This window comes from Stenella coeruleoalba, assembly GCF_951394435.1.
Source record: "Stenella coeruleoalba genome assembly, chromosome: 17".
Lineage (NCBI taxonomy): Eukaryota > Metazoa > Chordata > Mammalia > Artiodactyla > Delphinidae > Stenella > Stenella coeruleoalba.
The window spans coordinates 21,986,930-22,012,121 of record NC_137163.1 but is presented as its reverse complement, the minus strand read 5'-3'; the positions used below and the strand labels follow the sequence as shown (position 1 = coordinate 22,012,121).

The following is a 25,192-nucleotide window of genomic DNA, read 5'->3' as shown; positions in this document are numbered from 1 at the left end:
AACAGATTCACACATGAAATCAAAGGGACTTCTCAATTCTCGCATAAAAGCAAGTTTTTTAGTTTAAAAAAGAAAAAACTACAGACAGAAGGCCAAGGGTATGGTCTTATATATAAAAAAAAAAAGCTTCAGAACTTGTTCCTTGGCTTTTAAGATGAAATTAAAGTGATTAGTAAAACTCAAGTATTCAAAGAAGTCTCAGACACTCTTATTTCAACATGAGAAATGTCTCAGAAGCTATTATTTTGTTATCACTTTATTGGCCATCTCTAAAGGAGACATGTATATTAAAAAGAGCAAAGAGGGGCTTCCCTGGAGGCGCAGTGGTTGGGAATCCGCCTGCCAATGCAGGGGACACGGGTTCGATCCCTGGTCCGGGAAGATCCCACATGCCGCGGAGCAACTGGGCCCGTGGGCCACAACTACTAGAGCCCACGCAACTGGAGCCCATGCTCCGCAACAAGAGAGCCCACCGTGATGAGAAGCCTGCGTACCACAATGAGGAGTGGCCCCTGCTCTCTGCAACTAGAGAGAGACCACAAACAGCAACGAAGACCCAATGCAGCCATAAATAAAAAGAGAAAAGAGGGGTTCAATATCCTCTCACTGCCATAAACCTGAGCTTCCCAAAGCAGCCTTACTTATGGCTCTGCTCAGCTCCTGACAAGCCCTACTCATCAATACCCTCGTTAGATCTTCTGAAGGTCTAATCATCCTTGCCCACTTAGCATCCAAGTATCAACCACTTACAGGTAACTTTCACCATGAAGCCAATACATAAACCAGAACACAGCATCTGGCTGACAAATATTCAACAAATGGAAGTTAAAACCATACATTCCCGACTCATGACCGTAGAGGCTAATATTGTTATCCCTCATATTTTAAGGGTATATCATTCATCAATTTGCATCTTTGATTACTTTGTGGTACCTCAACTGTAATATCAATAAAGGGCAACAAGGTGGTGTGGGTTTTCATTTTTTTACGGTTCGCAAATGTATTTGGGCCTCCCTTTGCCTCGGTTTCACTGACCCCGTCACACTTGGTTCAAGGACATTAATCAGTAAAAGACAGAATTTGAAACCACAGTGCAAAATACAACATAAGTTGTAACCAGCAGCATGACACTTTAGGAACAATACATTAGGGCAGACTTCAAAAAATGTCTATCAAGTATGCAACATCAGATAATCCTTTTCCTCTCTGAAACCTGACAATCCAATTTCACAATTTTCTCAACCCCTAAAAGTCTTATGCTCTTCTGGCCAAAGTGTACTTCTCCTAAGTGCCAATGTAATACAACATGTTTGAGAACCCACTGTATCCAAGGCATTGTAAAAAGAACAGAAATTGGGTATGCTTTTTACTCTCCTCACACTTGCAACGCCAAGTGGATTCTGGTATGGGCTATACTCAAGCCATAAATAAGTGAGAGCATAGGGCAAGGATGTTTAAATCTAAATGAGTGGAAATGGAAAGGCTTCAGGAAGAAGAAATACAAAAGTCAACATCTGAGGAATAGGTAGAATTCCTATAGTTAAGCCTGGTTGAAAGAAAGGCATTTCAGAGAGGGGAGAACATGAAGGAAGGTAGGTTTGGCCATGTTCTGGAACTCAATACTACTTTAAGGATAGAACACATGGTATTGTAAAGATGGAACTGGTAAACTGGGAGCAGAGTTTAGGGTCGCGCATGCCAAGCTAATGATGATAAACAGTTGATAAACCCAAACTCAGAGTCAACTTGGGTCTAGAGATAAGGCACTGGAATGATTTCATTCAGATCAAAAGGTGAAAGCATATACTCCTCAAGGAAAATTGCAGAGATTAAGAGGAAAGTCAAGCACAGACTAGGACGAGTGTAGCAGGGATTCAGTGCCTCGGAGGCCAAGCCAAGAGAGATACTCAAGAGAGTGGTTGGCAGCATCCAATTCATTTAAGTGGTGCAGTCGGATGGAAAGACCATTGGGCTTGGCTGCCATGAGGCCACTGGTGCCCTCAATATAGCAGTGTCCACAAATGGAGGAGTCATGGAGATGTACATGAAAAGAGCCCCAGATTCAGGCTTTCAATATCTTCCCCCTCTAAAGTGATTTTTATATATGAGTATGTTTACCTTTTATCTGAAAAAGGAGATGGGATTCCATATCTGGCTTAGAAACATTCTAATTAATAAACCTCAAAGAGCTGCATTTTGACTTTGTGCTGCCAAGTACAAGATGGAATCCATCTGGAAATAAATAAAAAGTAGCCTTTTGTTTCATTTTACCTTGTATTTTTCTAAACTGTCCAGGGAACTATCTTCATTATTTGCCGACTGTTACCTAAAATCAGTACAGTGCTTGAACCATAACCTATCTCTCAGCTTCAGTAACCATACATTAGCTCTACAATTGCAGCTGAACTTTTCCTAGATTCCAAGAACTGCAATTGGATTATAATCCAAAAGAGCAGAAGATAAATGCCATTTAACTACCTTCTAGAAAACATCCAGGACAGTTTTTGTTCACAAATACGTGCTGTGAGAACAAGTATAAAATGGTTTAGAGTTGTTTGAGAAGGCGTTTACCAAAAGTAAGTGAATATATTCAGGGAGAATAGTTTTGATTCAGGGGGAATAAAATAAAATTAAATGTATACTGATTTATCAGGAAAGCAAATCCCTTAATAAGTGGAAAGAAAAAATGAAATACAAAAAACTCATTTAAATCTTATCTGGATTTGATCTGTCTTAAAAGCCAACAAAAAAGTACTTTCTGATAAACAAAGCTCAGAGTAAGAACCACTTTAAATTTATTTTGATCTGCAATGCCAAGAATACAGGATAAAGTTCCACTCTCCTAAAGTCAAAGGAGAAAAACAGATAGCTGGAATATAAGGGAAAGAATCAAGTAGAAAAATAAATTCCAAAATAACATTAAGAAAATCATTAAGAAAGACTAGGGCGAGGGCTTCCCTGGTGGTGCAGTGGTTAAGAATCCACCTGCCAATGCAGGGGACACGGGTTGAAGCCCTGGTCCGGGAAGATCCCACATGCCGCGGAGCAACTAAGCCCGTGTGCCACAACTACTGAGCCTGCGCTCTAGAGCCCACGAGCCACGACAACTGAGCCCATGTGCCACAACTACTGAAGCCCATGTGCTCTAGGGCCCACGTGCCACAACTACTGAGCCCGCGTGCTACAACTACTGAAGCCCATGCGCCTAGAGCCCGTGCTCCACAAGAGAAGCCACCGCAATGAGAAGCCCGCATACCGCAACGAAGAGTAGCCCCCATTCGCTGCAACTAGAGAAAGCCCTGTGCAGCAACGGAGACCCAAAGCAGCCAAAAATAAATAGATAAAATAAATAAATAAATAAAAAGACAGACTAGGGCGAGACAGGCACTGATAGTGTTTCCTATGGTTCGATTAGGTATACATTGGATGTTAAACTGTAATTTACAGGCGGGGCAAAAAAAAAAAAAAAAAAAGTAAAAAGAAAAACCTATATAAAGAAATAATAGCCAGAGGAAGAGAAGGGGAAAAGTCCAAGATATTTATATAATAACAATGGAAGTTTTCAGCCTGGCTCTGTATAGTACGCTCACTACACCAAGAAAGAGACGTTCGCTCTGTAGGATGATCAGCCTAACAGTCAAAATGGTTCCTTAATCCATTTTGGAAGAACTGCTTTTTAATGTTAAAGATCATTCCATTCCTCTCTAACTAACTGAATATGATAATCTTCCATAAGCAAACTATATCCTTTTACAGGAATAACTATCCAGCCATTTATAAAGTGTTTTCACCTGAAAGAAACATTGAAGAAACAAAACAACCATATTTAAAAGAAAAAAAAAAAAAAAGTCTGCCCTCTGGCTAAGAAACAGAGGAAAACCCAGACAAACAAAAGCCAAACCAACAGGTATCTTCACCTTGCAACTGAACATGCGGGTTCAAATACAGACCCTGGACCAAACCAGCCCATTTCAGCGGTGGACACACCTCCTCCTGCTTTCCAAAGCCACTTCTGAAGCTGTCTTTTGAAAGAGTTTGGGGATGTCTTGGGTCCAATACCCTTCTGCATGGCATTCACCACAATTCTTTAAAACAGAAATGGAAATGGTGGCATGGGGGGGGTATAAATCACAAATTTCACTGATGGGGGAGCTGCATTAACATTTTAAATTATATAATATAGCTATTAGGACTGAAAGCTAAAAAGAAACAAGAAATTTACATGAAATACCTCAGATGTCTAAAAAGACAGATTTTTTCCCCCGTTTTTCCAATGCAATAGATTAAATGATTAAAATTAGCTTAACTACAACCAATAAAGAAATGTCAATTGCATCCATATTGTACAGCGGCGTCATAGATAAAAATGGAATGTTAAAGAAATGCTAAAAAATATAGATTAAATATATATTTTAAAATAGTTCATTTTCACTACATGTAGGTTGAAATTTATCATTCAAAAGACAGGATAAGAAAAGCATTTAAAATAAATGAGGTTCCTTCATTATTCTTTTGTTAATTTGTTTTTATAAATGCTGAGGAGTCTATGTAAAATGCCACAAATGGTTTCTCAACCACATTTTAATAACTTATTGCACATTTCAGGCCTAATCTCACAGATATTGTCTGTAGTTTTCAACCTGCCAAGGGGCTTATAGGTGTTACGAGTAAAGAAAAGTCCAGTTTCTCAGTTTCTTGGAAGGTAAAAAAAATCCTTAATTCAAATGGATTGCTTTTTTTTAAACTGGTCTCAAAATAGATAAATGTTGGAGGCATTTTAAGTTAAAAGGAGAATAATAATACAAAGTTAAATTCTTATTAATGATCATTTTATAACCAATTCTTCAGACCAACTGGATTTTATGTATGTGAACCCAAAGAGGCATCTATTGCTCAGGTGTGTGAAAGAGACATTAAGCTTAGATTTTCTGCAGTAACGTTTTAACCTTCCAGGGTAACTTCTAGACTAAATATTTGATTCCCATATCTTCATAAGACATTGATAGAGAAATAATATGGAATATACCAACTGACTTATTATATGATCATCAATTCCCCAATGCATACTAAGTGATATTCTAATTCTATTCTCCCATCCATCTACAAAAGGAAAAATAAAGATGAATGAACAGCAAGTATCAGGCAGATTTCCTCGACAAATGTCAAAATTATTTAGTGTTATAGATATAAATGAGGATGGTGACCAGACACGAATTCTAGTTCAGTCCTTTATTTAACTAGCTGTGTGATCATGGGAAATTCAGTTGTCACTTTTCTCCTTTGTAAAATAAGATGAGTCTGCTCAAATGGATAGAGGTCATGCCCCTTCTATCACTCAAAATAAAACAGGATCCTATGGTCACTCTGAACAATACCTGAATTAAAGAAGAACAAAGAAACAAAATTTAAACTTGAGCAGCAGATACAAAACTGACCATTCAAGGAAAGTTCAGCCATTGAGGAAAGAAGTGTTTCCTTGGCCACGGTCTGCTTTTCCTCAACAAAAAAGTGTTAAAAGACTCTTAAGAATAGATCCACATGTTCACATGTATGCAGGAAGCAGAACACTGTACACTCATGCACATGATGAAATGTACCCACCAGCCAAGGAAATGGGGCACAGAGCTAAGAAAATTCAGAGACTAAGCAGTTCACTCTACATCTAACCTCCAACAGGAGATGAAATTTATTCTTTTCTTAGTTTCCTTTTGTACATGGTTTTATCCATGTTACCTAAGGAACTAAAATGCACAATATTGTCAGGCTCAGTAAGTTTGCTTCAATTTTATACAGTCATCTTTGGTCGAAATAAAGTTGACCAAAAATTTCTACAAAAGTGTTTATGCAAATAAGCCCCATTTTCTCCTACATTAGGAAAAGAAGAAATATCTGTGGAATTTTGTCTTTCTTGATCTGTGGCTAGAGGCTTGGAATCAAATCTAAAAACACTGCCCAGGCTGTTCCATTATATTACAAATAGGTGAATTTTTAAAAAATATCTTTTCAAAATAACACATTAAACATGATCTGAAATCGTCATATTAGCCTAATTCCACAACACGGTTTGATTACACCAGACCAAAAGTTCTGGCAAAATGTTCACCTGACATCACGGGAACCAAACAAGGAGGTGGTTGGTTGAAATGTCCACGTTTCTACCAGTGGAGACACCAAAATGCTGTTAAAAACACTACACTGCGAATGGAAATAATGTGCTTTCTCAGAGCCAGTCCCACTTTCAGTGAATAGCTGGGTGATGTGTTTGGGATACTAGTTTGCAATTTGGTACCTATTTATTTAGGGCTTGATGCACTTGTTCCAAATGAAAATATTTCAAAATAGTCTTTAAGATGAATGTGCAGAGCCGCTGCTTCCTTAGAGTAGCAGCCTTATTTGTTTTACGCAAAACTATAATTTAAGGATGCCAATCATTTTAAGCAAAGCAGTTTGCAAAAAAGTAAAATACAGGCAAAACCAGAGGAATTTTTCTTTATACTAAAACAGTTTTACAGTAAAATATGTCAGGTTGAAGTATCCACTATATATGCAGTTTAATTTTAACCCTGTGCATTGAAGATATTTCACATTTTCTTACTAATTTTGGAAAATTCCGTAGGACTATCTTACACTGATTTCAAAGCTGGTTGAAATTTTTTTTCTTTTTCCTTCAATCAAATTTTTAGATACAAATTGCCTCAGACGCAAATGAGAAACAACTAAATGTCATGTTATTTTATACTGTTCATAATTTTTGCAATTAACCTCAAGGAATAAATATATGCTTTTCGAATACCACTCTTGTTTGAAGTAAAAATAAAACTGTGCAAACGACATAAGAAAGGATTTCTCCGTAGTGACTCCTTAGAAATGGCCAAAATATCTTATCACAGGTAGGTATGGAAGGGAAGCTCAAATCACTAATCAATTTCTGATGCCTCAAAATGAGTTTCTGAAAAGATAACACACACACAAGAATAAAAAAATGAATGCAAAATTAATTTGAATTTTATGGGAGATAAAAAGGGTTCTACAATAAGAAAAGTCTCAAAAGATGAAGTATTTCCTCTCCTTTCTGAAAAGCTTAAAAAAGCAAAACTCAGTATTTCAAAATCAATGGACTTAAAGCAATTCAAGAGAATTTGGAGAACATTTCTCTAAAAACCAATCCAGAACACAGGATGTCAATTTGGAAATAATGGAAGCATACTGTGCTTTAAAATTTGAAAACTTTTTAAAGACAGAAAATCAAGTTAACATCTCAGTGATTAACTTAGGGGGTGCATGGCCAAGAACAACTTTCGGCACTTAAAACATAAAACTGTCAGTTTCCTCTGCTTGGAGACAAAACATACAAAAAGCAAATATTCACCGCTATATTTTCCTAGACGTTAAAGACAGAACTGACTTTTATAAAAGGAGATCACTGAGTATTTCCACCTATTTTAGACTTACGCCGTAGCTCCTAAAAATCAGTTACAAATTCCAAACCTCAGAACCATCCATGGCAGATGGCTACTAAGCGTTCATTACTCCCCAAACCTTGATGGAAATACAATCATTTACTGAACTTCACTACAGCTCAAGGCACAAATATGATAAACAGTCTGTGCTCGATGTTATTGAATATAAGCTACCATAAACAAGTAAAACTCTTTCCTAAAGATCTCAAAGGGCTGAAAGCATGATGCTTGGCATTCTATTTCTCGCAAATCTAAAGCACATTGATGGTGAGCATAATTTAAGTACTCTCTTCCCTGAATCAAGATACGTTCATTTCAAGCATCATCCGTGATCAAACGATCAAATTCATATTTATAAACTTGGAATACAGAGTTTGGTGGAAGCACTGAGTATCTAAAATTGCCTTAATTTTTTTGCCAGAAATATGTCACAGTTGGTGCTTAGAATTGTTGCAAAATTATACCACAACTTTATTTAATTTCATTGGATGCATTTCCTCATAGAAATGGAATGGCAAAGGGCTGCTCAAGAGCAAACAATAAAATCAAATTATTATTTTACAGTATAGAAGTTCTTCTTCTCATGCCTCTCTCCCTAAAAATATAAATATTATAAAGAAATGGAAGTACAAATCCTAGAGCTGGCACATTTTTCCACTGAAAGGAGAAATCCTCCCTCCTCCAAAACCTGAAATATTAGATCCCAAAGAGGAAAAAAAAAAAGGTACTAAAGCATGGCAGAATAATCCAGAGGAAGCATGCTTGCTCTCAGCATAATTTTCTTTAGCATCCTGAGATGAACAACATCACGCTGCCCATGATCTCTGCTTACTCCTCTGAAAACCATCCAGAGGATTTTCAAAAAGGAAAAATTCTAGCTGTGCTTTCAAATGCCAAATTAACTTACAGGGCTTCCACTCCTGAAGGGAAACAGCACAGTAGCACACCAGAAGCTGGAGGATGCTTTTTGTCACGCAAAGCCAGAACTGATGAGTGGGACCCCAGTGGGGTTTATCTAAAATTCCCAAGTACCACAGGCAAAGAGGTCAGAGTTTTCCATGTCAAAAATATATAAATAAGTAAAGCCATACACAGCAACAGTTCCTTATGTTATAATGGATTGTGCAGTATCCAAATCCCTCTTCTGTTCAGATACACATACATAAATCTTTTTAACTAGGAACCGAAAATGGGAAAAACAAAAAGGAGGGAAATCTGCTTATGCTCATATCTACCCCCCTATTTTCCATTTCTAATCATCACTGGTCTCACTTTTTAATTTTTATTACTGCCAATGGAATTATTCAGGGAGTGAGACAAGCATGTATACACATAATTAGATGTTAACAATGAACACTGAACTATCCTGGGAGTAAAAAGTACAAGACAGGTGTGTACAGAGTGTACACAAATATGGGGAATGCTAAAGAGTTGAATGTTTTGACAAAGTGAACATGCAAGATCATACACAAACATTTACACATAAAATGTGTACTTTATGATTTTTACTACTGGCCTGAAATCTTGACTGACAGCTTTCTTATTTAAAGCTTATCAAAGTACAAAGGAAAAGTAAAATGTAAATAATGAGGACACTCTTTCAACAACATAAATTGTCTTAAGAACGAGACATTTAAAAGTAGAATGAACAGTGATGGGACAGAGAGTAAAATAAAGAGTTTATTGTAATTGAGGTTTAGATGACAGCAATCTTCTTAAAGTAATTTACCACATCTTGCATCCAATGAATGCAATGCAAATTCATTCTAAATACAAAAGAGAAACATCTCCTTACTATCTGCTTGTAAATTACAGGAAAAATGAGGTTTCATATTACTCATTACTTAAATGTGTTACTGCTTACACTGGCCACTTGTACCTAAAGTTAGCTTCTAAAACGTACCTAAGTTGGCAAACCTGAGGAGTAAAATTTGCAATAATCTTTAAAAAAATACTTCCAAAAATAAGTTAAAGACAGTATTAAACATAATCGTTTGTGTTTTTTCAATTTATAATTTAATCAATTTATTAACATAAAAATTTAGCAGCCAAATACAGAAAAATATATGATTTTAAACAATCTCAAAGATATATCTATAAATAACTGGTGAAGAGCTATTAATTATTTAACAACCAGACTAATATATATTGAGAAAATTTAATAACACGGGCCTTGATTAAAAGTTTTATATATATATATATATATATATATATATATATATATATATAAAACCAGTCTTAACTTCCATCAGTTGAATGGTATTTTAAAAAATTAAAACGAGCTAGATTCTCTTCTCAAAAATATTTAATGGTATCAAAAAGTAAAGCAGAAACAAATGCCAAAATCTCTTCTAAGAACTTTTATATGTTCGGAGCTACTTAATAGTACTGAAAGAAAAAACAGGCTGATGTATTTCTTTCTACATCTTTCAGAGCTAAAGATGTGTGGATACTGACATCACAAAGAAGTCACAAGTAGAAGTTGGTTTTAATTTGTTTTGCCACTCTCACTCTCATTTCAGAACCAAAATTCTAATTAAATTAATCCTCAGATAGGTGTTGGGATGCATTAAGTAATTAAAATGGATATTACAAAGACTAAAGTCATTTCAAAAAAAATATGTACTATGTTAAAATTCCATTCGGTGCCTGTAATGCGAAAACATTCTATATGAGTGAAAATACAGACATGGGCATGTACATGCACATAGTTCATATGAAGCCACTAATTCATATGCTACACTTGTGCATAGCTCAGAGAAAACAATAAAGCTAAAATAGATTAGTAATGCTTGATCCCTTTACACATGAAGTGTATCATGTAATAGAGAAATTAGATTCCACAAACTAACGTCTGCCGTATAGATTTACACTATTTATAGCTGTATCTGATCTCAGATATAATACATGCTTCTATAAGGCGAAACAGAAATACTGATTCACAAGGATTCACTGAAAGTCATATTGTAGAATCTAAGCAAGAAACACGTTATAGTAAAAAATGTTTGATTTGTAAGTTTCATAAATTCTGTCCAAATTCTACAAGTGAAAAAAAATTTTGAGGCAAAAATCTTTTTTCCTCTCCTTTTTCTACAGCTAAAATACATTTAATGTCTAAATAGCAGTTGTGGTATATCTATCATCCTCTACTGGGTTCATTCTTGGTTACTCTAATAATTTAATAATGTAATATTAATCCTTTTTCAAGCTTGGGACATATATATTAGGAAATATGTTTATGTTTATTATTAAATAAACATATTTAATTAAATATGTTTATTATTCTTTATAATACCATACTACTAACTATCATGGATACAAATAATTAACAGATAAAGAAATTATAAATGCAAAAAAGAGAAACGTGCTCCCATTAAATAAAGGAAAAAAGAATCAGAAAATAAACTATGGGCACTTGTATATTTCCCTCTAACACTGTCTATAATAGAAGGCTTAAATAGCTGGCAGTGAGTCACTTGTTTATTCATGTTAAATAAACTGAATATATAGTTAACTTCTGACTTAATTAAAAGTATTTTCCAGAACGTATTTTGACTGTCAATTACCTAGATACCAAAGTTGTTGTATTGTGTTGCTTGATGAAATAGGACATACAGCAACCCTCAAACCAGTATTACAAGCCTGGCAAATAGCATCACATTTGGGTGACGCACAGAATCCCTCACCCTAGGGATAAACGCATTGGATCATAGTACAAAGTCTTTACATGTTCCATATTATTTCTACATAACGTTTTAAGATGATAGAATCGTAAACTATAAAGTGCTATCCATTAAAAAGATATATTCAGAAACAGCACTGTCACTTAACTGCTCCTCTCAACAGAAATTTGGGATTTAAAAAGAATTATCTGCAGAAGCATTTCTCAGAATACACTGCAAGGCGGCATTTTGACGTACAGTTTTTTTGTCATTTCTTAAATTTCTTAGTAAATTGAGCGTAGGTATAAGTATTATGATCATGATGGCTTCATTATGTTTAAACTCCAAACGCATTTCAAACTTTGAGACTTTATAAAGTAGGTCATGTAGCTCCTTAAAAGATTTATGTTTTAAAGCGTAGAATTAATTGTTTAGCAAAGTGGATTCCACCATCAAGGTGTATCTACGTATCGTCCATCCACAAATACTACATACATTACACATACCTGCAACAGCGCTGCACACATATCAGCAGTAATTTAAACATACCGTGGATACATCAACCATTTGCAAGCATTCACAATGCTAGATTTCCTCTCATACTACAGACATCCTACTACTAGTTACCAAAATATCACACAAATCAAAATACATTACCTTTGTTCAAACAATACTGCAGTTCATTATATAACAAAAAGGGTCATCCTTAATTGCTCAGGAACCAAGATAGTGGTGGATTCTTGGAGCAGAAGTGGTGCGGAATGGCTTGAGGCAAAACCGAAACATATTGTTTAAGTAAACCTTAAGGGGAGGGGATCCTATGCGCAATTGATGGATTTTTTTCTTTTTTTTTTTTTGGTATCATCTTCCACAAAGCCTCTCCAACCCCTCCCCACCACTGAACAGTAAACAAACTACTGATATTAAAGGACTGCGGCTCTGAACACCTCTCTCTTCCTTTTTTTTCTCTTCTCACCAAACTTTATTACTGTTCCCTCAGTTTTGCAGTAATAAACCAATATTCATTCAATAAAAACGTAGCGACGGAGAGACCCATCACCTGAAATTCCTGTTTGAAAACTTTGTAAAACATAAATCAAGACTCACTCTAAGATACTCTCTCTATGCTGATGCGAACAAGTTATAGCTTAAGTTCCTACAGTTTTTCCTGACACATCCTTATGTAAAAGAGTGGTTAGCAGAGAAAAAATGCCTCTGATTTGAACTGAAATCTGTAGTTCTCACAAGAAAAAATGAGAAAAACGTAAGGTAAATCAAAACCATCAAATTTCCACGCAGGGAACACTTCTACTTCCCTGAATATACGGAATGCTTTTCATGATAATTACTAATGCCTTAAAAGACATTTTAAGGTATCTGTATGATACCTAATTTTCAGTATATATTATTTCTAAAACACACTCTGTGTAAAAGGAAAACAGAACAAAAACAAAAACCCTCAGAACAAATTTGGTGTTAAACGCAAAGTCCAAGACAAGTAACTGTAAGATTTAAACCAAGACAAGTAACCATAAGATTTAAACCTTCCGAACAATTCCTACCAGAAATGTCGATAGTCAGTTCTGGCCCACCAAACGGGGCACAGGGCCCCATTTCTGGGTGGAACGTCTTTCTCCAAGGACGGAAAAACTGGCACAAATCTTTTTGCTCTCTGAAAAGATTTTCCTACTTGCCAGCTTCTGAAGTTGCCCTGATGTCAACCAACATCACCAAGTTATCTCTTAACTGGAGAAAGTTCTGTTTGCCTGTACAAGACCAGGAAGAGAGAAAATGACTATTAAAAAAAAAAAAAAGGAAACTAAAAACACTGTGTGATAATAGGGTTAAAAACTATCATCTAAATTTGTGAGCAAAAAGGGCGGCCCACAGAAACAAAATGACCCTTAAAATTAACGCTTTTGATCTAAAAATATATTTTTGTAGAGTTTCATCTATTTTCCTTCCTCTGCACATAAAAATGATTAATGTCACAATTAAACTTCCACATTTCAGACTCTTGCTAACAGGTGTAGCGTTCTTTATATAAACGTATTCATTGACCTGTCGCCATTGATAATCTTAATTAATTCATGTCAAATGAAACAAAAACAAATGGTTTTTTTTCCCCAAATAAGAAAGAAATAACGCAACACAAATACCCACTCTCCCCAAAACCCAAAAACTGTTTAAGTTACGGTAACCTGAAATGCACCAGCCATCACAGAGAGCAATTGGAGAAATCCAGCAGGGCTCAGCAGGAAAGATTTTTAATAACAGATTGAAAAACAGAATAAAAATAACTGCATCAACAGAGCCTTTCTTCCTCAGGCCACAAGCCCGTTCTTACTTGAACTTTTTTTTTTTTTTTTAAATGGCATTTTGGCCACTAAAACCAATCCAGAACATTATTAAAAGTTAAAAGCTACCAATTACTTCTGTCTGTTCTTTTAAAGAAAAGTTTGGCATTACGTCAGTTGGTTTAAAGAAAACAAGAAAGAGAGAGAGAAAGAGTAAGAGAGAAAGTTTCCTGCTTGTATAAACTAAACCACCAGGGAAGGTGTCTAGCCACTTGTAAAGTATTTACTGCAGGTTTTTAAAGAGCTAGAAACATTTTAAAAATTAAAAGTTTTCTTTCTTATTTTTAGTGAAACATACTTAGGAATAAAAAGCATATCCTTCGTGTCTTTCTTTGGGGTGTTTTGATGTTTATTTGTATTTCGATCATAACTTTGAATCAGAAAATGATTTCCACTGATGCTTCAAATGTGAAGTACATAGATAATTTCATCTTCATTTTGCTGCCTGGATTTGTGCTCTTCGGAAAAGAAAAAAGTTTAACGACAAAAAGTAGACATTGCTACCATAACAGCTACTACAGCTGCAGCGACCAGCCAGGCTTCTTCATCTAACTCACTCTTAACAATTTAGATCATTTTCATCCATAGATCCTTCTGCAAATGCAGCAAAGGGGTTTCCGTAAACCCAAAGCTCTCTTTCTAACCTAAACCAAGTTCTACATTATTATATCCATCAGAGAACCAAATCAAAGGCCAACGAATTTGGTTCCCAGGGATCTGAGAACCACTGAGTGATAGGCCATATATAATTAATAGAATATCCTATACAAATAAACAAACGGCTTAAGACCCACTTACACCCGAGGATAAATTTTTAAAAGTGGTTATTCCCTCCCTCCGCAAAACTGTTTGCTACTGAACAGTGTATAAAATACCACTTGGTATTTTAACATATTTACTTTAATCTACTGGTTAAAGCTTTTCGGAGGTAAATAATTTTGATAATTATAAAAAACTGTTCTCAATTGTTTCAACATAAAGAACTGCAAAGTGCGTTAGTATTCTCTATCCATGATGATTACAAGTGCCTTGAGAGAATCAGACTAAATTTCTACTTGACAAAAGCTGTAAGAGTTGCTTCATATTTTATCTAAGAGGGACCCTACAATTCCATAAATCATAACTAGAATAGTAACAAAGAATTCACTTCTTTCTGTATGGTGGTATCAAAAGATGAATATAGAATATGTCTATCTATGTTATCACATAGATAGACAATCAAAGTAAAACCAAGTCTAGACATGCTGTCATTAATTTCCCCAAATTTCAATCAGCAATAATTAAGGAAGCTAAATGAGTAAACAAGACTCAGAATTAGTTATCAAGGCTATTAGTACTTATAACCAGCAAAAGAGGGGAAGAGAAAGAACCCTCTGTTACCTGAAAGCTTGACCAAGGATGAACAACAGAAAGCAAGTCCATAAAACTTGCCTGTTTTTATCAAATTGATTGTAACTTGTGAGCTGCAGTATTTGAGACAAAACTGTCTGAGTTTATAGTTTTCTATGCCTGCCAAAAACAGATGCAGACTACCACACTAGCTGTCCTGCGGAAACTAAATTAAGCAAAGGCAAATACCAAGTGGAAAGTTGTCAGCCTGTTGAATGAATGGCTGCATTTTACACCACAGAATATCTTAATAAGAATATGTTTTAATGTGCACCAGTCATTTTATTTTAAGTGCATCACTTTTTACAAAAATAATAATTTTCCCTTTAAATCAATTATAAACACCTGCCCCTAACTTTCTTAAAGTCTGTTTTGTTTTATACACAATAGTATAGTGTTGTTACATTATTGTTTGCTATCAAAAGGGGTACTGAAGGAAAAAAATTTTTACATACATGTATTATAAAAAAAATTTAAAGGCCTGTTATCAATATCTGTGCTCATTTCAAATTCAAAATAAAGTTCTACCTCAAAAACAATTTGCTGCAAGCCCTTTGAAAACTTTCAGTAATGTTTATTTACTTCAACAAAGAAGGTAAGACAAGAGTTTATTAAAACTTATCACCCTGTGTATTTAGTACAAATGTGCAGGTCATTAATTGCAAACCGTAGTCTGTATTTCTTCTCTCTCGCGCGCTCGCTCTCTCGCGCGCTCTCTCTCTCTCTCTCTCTCCCTCCCTCCCCACAAGACACAGACACACACACACACATCAAAAATAATAACAATAATAATAATAGAAACATCACTGAAATACTAGAATCTTAAAAAGCAGCTTTTCCACAGATGAATTCATTTCCCTGCTTTGAAGCTTTTCCTTATGAATGAAGATTTCCTTGTGTGTGTTAGTGAGACCTACCCTGTGGAAATCAGAGGAAACTCAGGAGTGGTATGTGACTTAAAAGAAAAGTAAAAATAATACTGAAAATATGGTAGGGCCATGTGTAACTCACTTATGACTAGCACACATACGGATTCTAACCTATTTTTAAGCAAGTATGTAGAAGATTTTACAAAATCCTGTAAAATCCTACTCTTTAAAATGCTGAGCTCTAAAACCAAGTCAGACTTCCCAGCTACTTATGACATTTTTCTCCTTTTAATGTTACCTTTAAGAGACAAAGGACAAAGTCTAAAAAGCAGCAAAGACCCTTGCAGCGTCTAAAATTCAAGAGTGACTAACTTTTTTGTGAGGAACTTGCTGTGTTCCACCATTTATTTGGAGAGGGTCCGACTTTGTTACTATGAGTGGAAAAGTATTCTACACACACATATCCTAACATATAACAGATATATCAGGAAGCCATAAACGTCAACTCGCCGATTGTAAATAATACTTTGCCAACAGTATTAATGAAGCTAGGGAATGCCTCTCATTTAGAGAAATCAAGTCATAACGTTGGCACTAAAACTCTGTTTCCCTCTTAGGAGTTTTATTTTCACATTACTAATATCCAGAAATAATTGTCAAACTTTAGCACGTTGGTGGCCCTGTATATTTAACTGAATCTAGAGATGTTTCCATCCAAGGGTATAGCTTAAAAAGGAAGTTATGAAATCTGAGGGCAGAGAAGCTCTAAGAACGATATGTTTGACTTGTTAAGATTAAGCACGTCATTAATAAACTTTCACTTAAAGGTAAAAAAAAAAAAAAAAATCCTCAAAATGTTGGTATCGTTTCCAGACTGTCCTGTCAGCATCATAACTTACAGGAAACGATTCATCTTCCCATACAAACCCTGTATTTATTCACAACCCTGGCATACTTGGGGAAAGAGAAAAAGCCCACACCGTTTTAGAGCTAGTCTGCTTTTATACATTAACTGGTGGAATATCTGAGAAAGTGGCCTAAGCAAATGAGTAGCATGTAAGAAACTTTACAACAGTGAGCTCAGAAACTTTCATTCTCATTTTGTCCACGTCAAGAACTGGCCGCCCGCATGACTTTCCTTTGCTGCCCCTTGCATTTTTAACTCTGGCAGACTTTTCTAAATGATCAACTTTTCCTAAAACCGGCAGGAAAAGTAACACAATGCCAGCGAGATCCATAGGTTTTAACTTAAGAGCTGGAGAACTCGAAAGAGGTGGCTGGAAGCTTCCTATTTTATTTTTGCTTTGAACAATCAAATTTTTAAGCCAACAACCAGGCCTAGAGTAAGCATTTCTTGGTAATTTTGTCTCAGGCCCTATCTGTATTTTCCCTTTGTACTTGCTGTGCTCTCAGACCCTTTCCTGTTCACCTGGTGCGTTTACAAAAGTTCAATGAATCTATGAAAGTTCAATGAATCGGCCTAGCTGGATTTAACTTCTCCGCTAAGCTTCTCACTTCACTTACCTCACTTAAAACTCTAGCTGTGATTTTCCAAAATAGGATAAGGATGAATATGCTACCATAATTTGGATTCATCATTAAGATCCATCGCTCTTACTTTCATAGTATCAATTCTGAGGCCTAAAACGATACGAGGAAGTAAAGCGAGACCTAAAATTTAAGACGTCCAAGATTCCCTCAGAAACCCACCAGTCCCTCTCGCCCGCTAACTTAAATTGCTTTAGAGTCTTAGGGCCATAAAACAGTTACTGACTTCCCTGGGGAAAAGGGGAAACACCACCATCTCACACAGGTACTAACAAAAAAGCTTTCCCAGCCACAAAAACAGCTTTGCACTTCAAAGGGCTCCCACCTCCGCCTCACCCTCAAATTATTCATGGGGTCCTATAATCCTGGAGTTATTTGAAGGGACAGCGGTGTTTGCCTTGGCCTTTCAAAGATGCGTTTCTCTAGAACCCAAACAGGAACTAGACAGAAGGCGAAGCGCCCGTCCGCCTGGATGTCCCACCGCTGTCAGGCATTTAATCACCGGCCAGTGTCCGCTGACCCGCGACACAGGGCGCATCATCCTCACCACAGAGGAAGTCTGCCCCTTCCTCAGCCCCTACGGAAGCGCCCTGGCTGCAAGGCCTGCCACATGGCACGGGCAGGGCACAGACCCCTCGGTCAAGCTGCCCTGAGCCGCGCAGAGGCGGGTGCATCGGGGGATGCGACACCCTCCATCTACAGCCCAGCTGGGCCTTTAAGGGAAAAAAGTTTGAAGCCTGGCTTTACAAACTCTTCAAAGCCAACGCCAGTCCTGTACTGTTTTCCCACTTTGGGGACCACACGAAGGCCCCTCTCTGTGACCCTCCCAACCTTCCCGAGTTCGCCCAACTTACTACTCTGCATGCTGGTGCCTAGTCTGCTCCCCGCTTGTCAGGAGCCCCAGAAAACTGGCGGCGGCGGCGGCGGCCCCTCGGGTCCTACCACCCCCAGCTCCTCCGCTGCGCCCGGTAGGAGAGAATTAAAATCAGCCAGAAAGAGACAGCGAGGGGGAGTGGGGCTGCGAGGGGGAGGGGGCACCGGACTGAAACTTCTTTTTTTGGCAAATGGGGATTTGTTTTTCCTCCTCCCCGGCGGCTGAACTTGACCCTCCTGACTCCAAGGGCTACTGCAGTTTGAAGTCGTTCGTTTCTAAGACTCAGATGCCTTCGACCCACCAAAAGTAAGGGAGGAAGGGGGCAAAAGAGAGCAGAAAGGAAGAAAGAAAGAAAGAAATCACACGCGCAAAAAAGGAAGAAAGAAAATGCATGTGAAACCCGAGAAGCCTGCGCTTGGCTTTCTGCACACTCTCCCTCTGCTTTTTTTTTTTTTTTTTCTCCAAAGAAAGTCACTTTTAATTCCCAGGGCTCCCCGCTTGCGATCGCCCACATTTTGCGCACACACGAGCGGGCGCAGCACTCGCGTCGCGGCTCTCCGGGCCTGGCAGAGGGGCTCCCGCGCCCCCCGAACCCCCCGCGGCCCCCGGCCCCGCGGCCCGCCCGGGCCTCCCCTCCTTACCTGTTGATTAATCGTCAAGAACACCCTCGGCAGCCCGAAAGATGGTGGCGCGGCGGCCAGAGCCATGAACCGTCTTCTGTTGTTTGCAGAGTTGATCTTGGATTATTGGGGGGGGGGAGAAAAAGGTCTTTCCTGCCTCCCCCCCTTTCCCTTCCCTCCCCCCCCTTATAAAAAAAGAGAGAAAGAGCGAGAGAAAGAGAAAGGAAATAGAGCAAGGATGTGCCGGGTGCCGGGTGGGAGAGGGGAGGGGGGGGGTGTTGTTTTTTGTTTAAAAAAAAAAAATTAGGAAGGCGAGAGAGCGATCGAGAGGACGCGGGGTCTGGAGAAAGGAGCAGCACCAAAAAAGAGGACGCTTAAGATTGCAGTGAGATCGGGTCTTTATCAGAAATGTTATCGCTTGTCAGGACCTCAGTCTCCGCGCATTACGTCAGTTTCAAGACACCAACACTATTAATATCAAAGGAGCCTTCGCGGAGGAAAGCGCCACCCCAGACCGAGCTCCCTTAAAGAGACAGCGCGCGTCCCCGCGCCGCCGCCGCCGCCGCCGCCGCCGCCGCCCCGCCCGGCTCCGAGCACCCGCCGCCGCCGCCCGCCCGGACCGGCCACGGCCGCGGCCAGCCGGCTGCGCGAGAACTTCGCCCGAGTCGGAGCGAGGCGAATGAGAGCTGCGAGGTGCAGGGACCAGGCTACCTTCCCGCCCCGCCTCTCCCCCCTCCTCCTCCCCCACCCCCCATGTGGGAACGCGCGAGCTGGACAAGGAGGAAAAATCCGCAAGCTTTAGGAATAATGTGATAAAGACAGGGACCTACCTTGGGGAGTGGCGCGGGGTTGGGGGGGGCAGGTGGGGGCCAGTGCGCGGCGGCCCAACCGACGGTCCCCAAACACTCGGAGATGCTCTCCTGAACAATCAAAAGAACTCTAAAAGTGTTTACCTTTTCAGTTGCTACTTTCTCTTCTCGCTCCCAATTAAACGACGCAGGAGAGTGTGTGTGTGTGTGTGTGTGTCTGTGTGTGTGTGTGTGTGTCTGTGTGTGTGTGTGTGTGTGTGTCCCTTCCCCCTTCTTCTAGGACGTGAAAGTCTTTGGACACCTAGTCGGTGGTCAGGGTTTCCCTTGCGTTTGATGGCAAGAGGGCTGGAGGGGAACAACTTGAACTCTATCCTGAGTTGGAGAAGTGAGGACTGAGGTTGCTATGGTTTTCTGAGCTGGAGAGAAGCTAGCAAGCTCAATGGGTGCTTAAAGGGGGTACTACAAAATAGATAAAATGGGAACATTATTCAAATGCGGCAAGATTAATACCTGCTGCTCTCTGGGGTTTTAGTAGCAGATAAGGAATTCTGACTTAAGCATGACATTCTTTTTACCAATTCACATCTTCAGATACTCTCATTGTTAAATAAAATTCTCTCAACATGAAGTTACTGAATTGAGAGAGTTTGTTTTTTTCTTTAACTTCTGAAGATCAACAATACATAAAAGAGGACCAAGACAGTATTTGAAGTATGGTAGGTGTTAAAAACTAAGTAAACATTTCTTGGGCGTTTGGACTTCATTTTCTTCAGTGGGTGACTTTAAGTGGCATGTTTTTTCTCTAGTGAAAGTCAGTTTAAACTCATTTTGTGCTAAAAGGAGAAACATCCTTCTCCAAACTATAAAATGATTAAAATTAGAGTTTTAGAGAGGTACGAATCATGAATCTGTGAATTGAAGATGAAGTAATTTCCTCTAAAATATTTTCACTAAATGATTCTTGCATCTTTTCAGAGGAAAGATGAGTATATTTTTGAAACATACTATTCTCAGAAGTGAAAAAGCCAATCATTAAAAAAAAAAAGTATATGCTCTTTAGAACTTTACTGCTTTTGCTGTAAGGTCTTCATTTCTGCTTAATACACATAGTCAGGCAGACATGTGATTCCTTTTGTACCACTTTTGTTCCAGAATTTTAGTATCCTGTCCCATACACTCTTTAGGAGTAGTAGAAAGACAATAGTACTTTTGCAGTAGAGAAATTAGGTAAAAGAGTAGTCAAAATACAGTTTTACAATGAGGCAAACAATATATTCCCTAGAGGAGTGAGAAGACAGTGAACCTCATATGCATGCAGTTGTTCATATGTTATCATCAATTTAAGTGGATTTGGGAAGAGAGTTAGATTTACATATAGTCCTGCTTGCAGAGAAAATTAATATCAAAATCTTCAGTAAACTCATGGTCAGCCACTAATGACCACCTGCGTATTTCCACACCAGAGTCATTTAATACTGTCCACCACCAATTTCCACTGTAAAAAGTACTCATATATTAAATATAGAACTTTATTTTCTTTTTTAAGCCATAAATTAGCTTACCAACTTTTATGGAAATATGCACGGCACAGTGAGAAGCATTTTTATTCAGGAAAATAAAAAGGATCTGAGTGAAACATTCTTTAGCCATGACTAACTAAAAATACTAGATCAAATAAAGTTTGAAATCTGTATCTGAATAGTAAAACCATTTGTGTATTTAAAGGGTTAATACCACCTAAAACTGCTGAAGCTGGTATGTAACTGATAAAAACTGAGGCTATAGCATCTTAGCAGCAAAGTTAAATAGTACAATCTATCACAAGGATTCGTCCCCTAATCTCCATCTGCTCGCCAAGATTTAAATGATATTTTAAAAAGGGAAGTGATCTTTTCCTCTCTGTCACCCTCAAGTCTATGGCAATCGTCAAGAGTGTAAATTTACTCACATGAAACAATCACTGATTAACTTGGTTCAAAAAAACAAAATTACACGCTTTTGCGAGCACAAAACCCTTGAGATGGCTGGTGTCTTTCCACCTGTAATAATAAAAAAATTTCACCATTAAGTGTACACCAAATTATATATTGTATAAAAAAAATTAAAGCCAAAGGTCTGAGGGTGAATTATGTCCTTTAATTGAAAAGATAAGGTTACACTTCAGATACTAAGCCAACAAATTCATGGTCAGTTAAAAATGTAATGAATGAAGTTTCACGGACTCAATTTTGCTGAAGTTTGCCTGAGAAATGAAGAATCTCTTCATGTTCCTTTTAGTATTTTGAGTTGGAATATACAGCAGATCAAAATGCTGTCTGTATCAATCCATTTACATTAACCACAAAAGATCTGTGGAGAACTTAATAGAAGCACAGATATTTTTTGTAAACTTTTTCAAGCAAATTATGTATTTATTTATGAAATAATTTATGAAGAAAAATTTTACCTCATGGTTTAGATATATTACATATGCTCTTGATTGACACAATATGTTTAAGCTCAAAGGCCCTCGTGGCATTAGCATTTTTTAATTCTAGTAGGAATATTTCAAAACAACCAGCTAATACATGAGGTCATAATTGTTTGACAGTTGTTTTTAATATATAAAATAAGCTATGTATATTGTTTTCCTTCAAATGTTTGTTGATTTGTTTTTATAGTCCTGACATTTGCATGGCACAAACTGAATAAGGGGAAATATTAAAGATTTATTTACATTTATTATCTTCTGCTGTCAAACATATGCAAAGCTCTTAAAACCATTCTATTCTTTCACTTTTATTTGCAATGCATTTCTGAACAATGGAGCCTGCATGTTAAAATGACAACCTGCCTTTTTGTAGGATACATCAGAAAATAAAGAAAAAATGAAGAGAAATTTTAAAAAGCAAATAAAAGGAATAACTTCCAACTGAAATAACTTATTTATAATCTTCCTTAATTCTCTGAATTCTGGAATTTTCTCTGATGGCTGGACCACTGATGAAACAATTCCTTGCGCTGTATTAATGCTTATTTATTTCTCAAAATTATGTAATATACTTTTTTCTGTTTTATTATTGTAAACTTCTTTTCCCCCCCTTTTCTTGTAGTTTATTCAGCAGAGATACAAAGACGGATTAGTAGTTAAGCACAAGCATACTTGTTTTACATTTCAACCTTTTAGCACATAACTTACTTACAGCTCCAGTGCCTGTAATCACAATGATTTTACCTGATGGAACACGTGTTTCAGAAATGTAATCCAACTGTTTACTCTAACGCATCATAAATTGCAATTCCTTTCAGAAACCTCAAAGATTGACAGCCCCTGTCCTAAATGCCAACTGCTTCAACACATACTAACAAGAAAATATTTATGTATTATCTGCTCTCAAGACCGTACTATATCATAGGAAATGGAAGACCATTTGGCCTTCCAGCATATCAAAAGAAATTATTGAAGCAGGCTGCCCTACTTCAGAGTCAGACAAGCAACAGAGTGTGTATCAAAGATGAACTTCCCTGAGTCCCTTTCTTCTTGCAATCACACACCATTCAACCTTTTAGAAAAAACACTCTTCTGCAAAATTATGATCATTTTGCAAACTACCTATTCCTGAACATCTCTGGGTGAATTTATTAAAGATAAATTCAGCTTTAAATAGCCTGTATCTTGTTTTCAAATTCACACTTAACACTTGCCAATCCTCCCCCTGCAATATCAGGCAACTAACTGCTTAGTTAAACAGATGGGCCTTGCAGCCCGCCCTAAAAGCCAACAAACATGGGCTTTATTTAATTAAAAGAGGAAACAAACTTCTGAGGTGTAGACACACACACACACACACACACACACACACACACACACACACAGAATGCATGCATACACATGAACATACACACAGAATCCCTGCCTGGGTGCCTGAGAATAATAATAACAATTCTTGATTTTTCATTAGGTTTTATGAATGTCCAACTATATACTATCCTTTGGAGTGAAAGTAGATTTATATAGGCTAGCTCAGCACTGTGTATCCAAGCCATTGCGAGAGATAGCTGGACTCACTTCCCTTATCTCACACCAGAGACAGCATTTACATCTGAATTAACCCAGATGCACCATCTGACCCTGAAAAGTAGGTGTTTTCCAATTTTCTCCATATTTCTAACTTCTGCTCTGGGATCTTCTGCCATGATACTTTCTCATCCCATCCACTCTTCCAATTTTGTGCAATGAACCCTCAGTTGTATATAAACAAGCCCAACACCCAATTCTGCCTAAATTTCAGACTGAAATATTCTACTGGAAATTGAAACTTGTGAATCTGAATGGGGTGATACATATTGAATATCATAACTTAGGAAGAGGAGCCTGTAAAGACAGACAACATGGAAGGAGGAAGGAAAGAGACAAACCCTATCTCCTGTAAAGGCATGAGTCATCCAGACCAGAAACCTTAGACACTTGACATCTTTAGCAATACCCTCCCCACAGGGCCCATGTCCACTCAGTTGCCCAGTCTTCCCATTGTTCCCTTTCTAAAGACTTTTGTACCTCCCTATCTTTCCATCCTCGTGGACCCTTCCCAGATTAAAAAGTCATCATCTCCCCCAAGACATCCCATGGAGCTTTTCCTCCTCCCTTTCTCGCCCTCTGTTCATTATCATACAGAGCTACCAGATCAGGTCATCGCCCTTCTGCATTTTTTATTCCTCATGACAAAATTCCCGCGACTCCCAACTGCCAAAAGAATTACACCAAAAAGGGCGGAGGGCATTCAAGGGCTCCCATAACCTAGTCCCCAACACCTTCTGGCCTCATCCTTCACTCCGTTCTTCCACACGGTCCTAACCCACTGATTGCGCCCTTCCCCAGATCCACTTGACATTTCAAATGTCTTGTTTTATCCTTACCACCACCTTCTACTTAGAAGGCTTTGAAGAGCCCTTTCATGCCAGCTCTCCTTGCTGAATACCCTGTCTTCTTCTAAGATCGAACTCAGATTCTGCCTTTTGCATGAAGTCTTCCCAAATTCCAAATCAGAATCAGCAATGCAGGAAGTAAGCTTCCATAGGATCGCTTCTCTCTCTAGGTGGGGATTCAACCCAGTGACTTATATAATGGTGTTTGTTGACCTAACCACCTCCTCTGCTAAACTGTAAGATCCTTGAGGGCAGAAGACCATTGAGTCATAGGTACTGAGTAACATCTGTTAAATTGAATTTGGAGGTTGGAACAAGCTCTTTACATTTTACTTAGAAACACACTATGGAGTGCAAGTTTCAAATGCTCCATGTGGCCTTTTCTTCCTTTCTTTCTGTTCTTTCTTTCCTTAATACATATGGGCTGATGCGTGATGCGCCAATTGAAGCTTCAGGGTGGGCTTCATCTCAGCAGCATATTTTTGGCACTGTATCAGAGAAGATGTTTGTCCTGCTCTGAAATATTGTCCTCATTATCGTTAAGTTTGGGTTCATAATTCCACGTTGCTCTAAAAATAGTGAATTAAATTATCTTTAACTAAATCCTAGGCATTAAAATGTGAGCGTATAGAAAATGAGGCTGAAAGCTGAGAATTCTTAGATGGGAAGGGATTATTTGTAGTTTTAGGAGCCAGAAGT

General features: G+C 37.9%; 1 protein-coding gene across 18 annotated transcripts in view; it reads right to left on the bottom strand.

Moving 5' to 3' along the window:
* The window catches only part of TRPS1 (transcriptional repressor GATA binding 1), a 1,050,606-nt gene that overhangs the window by 234,362 nt on the left and 791,052 nt on the right, over nucleotides 1-25,192 (bottom strand). For 3 of the 18 annotated variants that reach the window (XM_079901876.1, XM_079901887.1, XM_079901886.1), the window contains exon 1: nucleotides 18,801-19,632. The exons of 13 other annotated variants lie outside the window; for them this stretch is intronic. The gene's annotated coding sequence lies outside the window, so the exon portion shown is untranslated. Of the gene's footprint in view, nucleotides 1-11,779; nucleotides 13,231-18,800; nucleotides 19,633-25,192 lie in introns of those variants that run through there. 2 more of the 18 variants (XM_079901890.1, XM_079901888.1) reach the window with 2 other exon arrangements.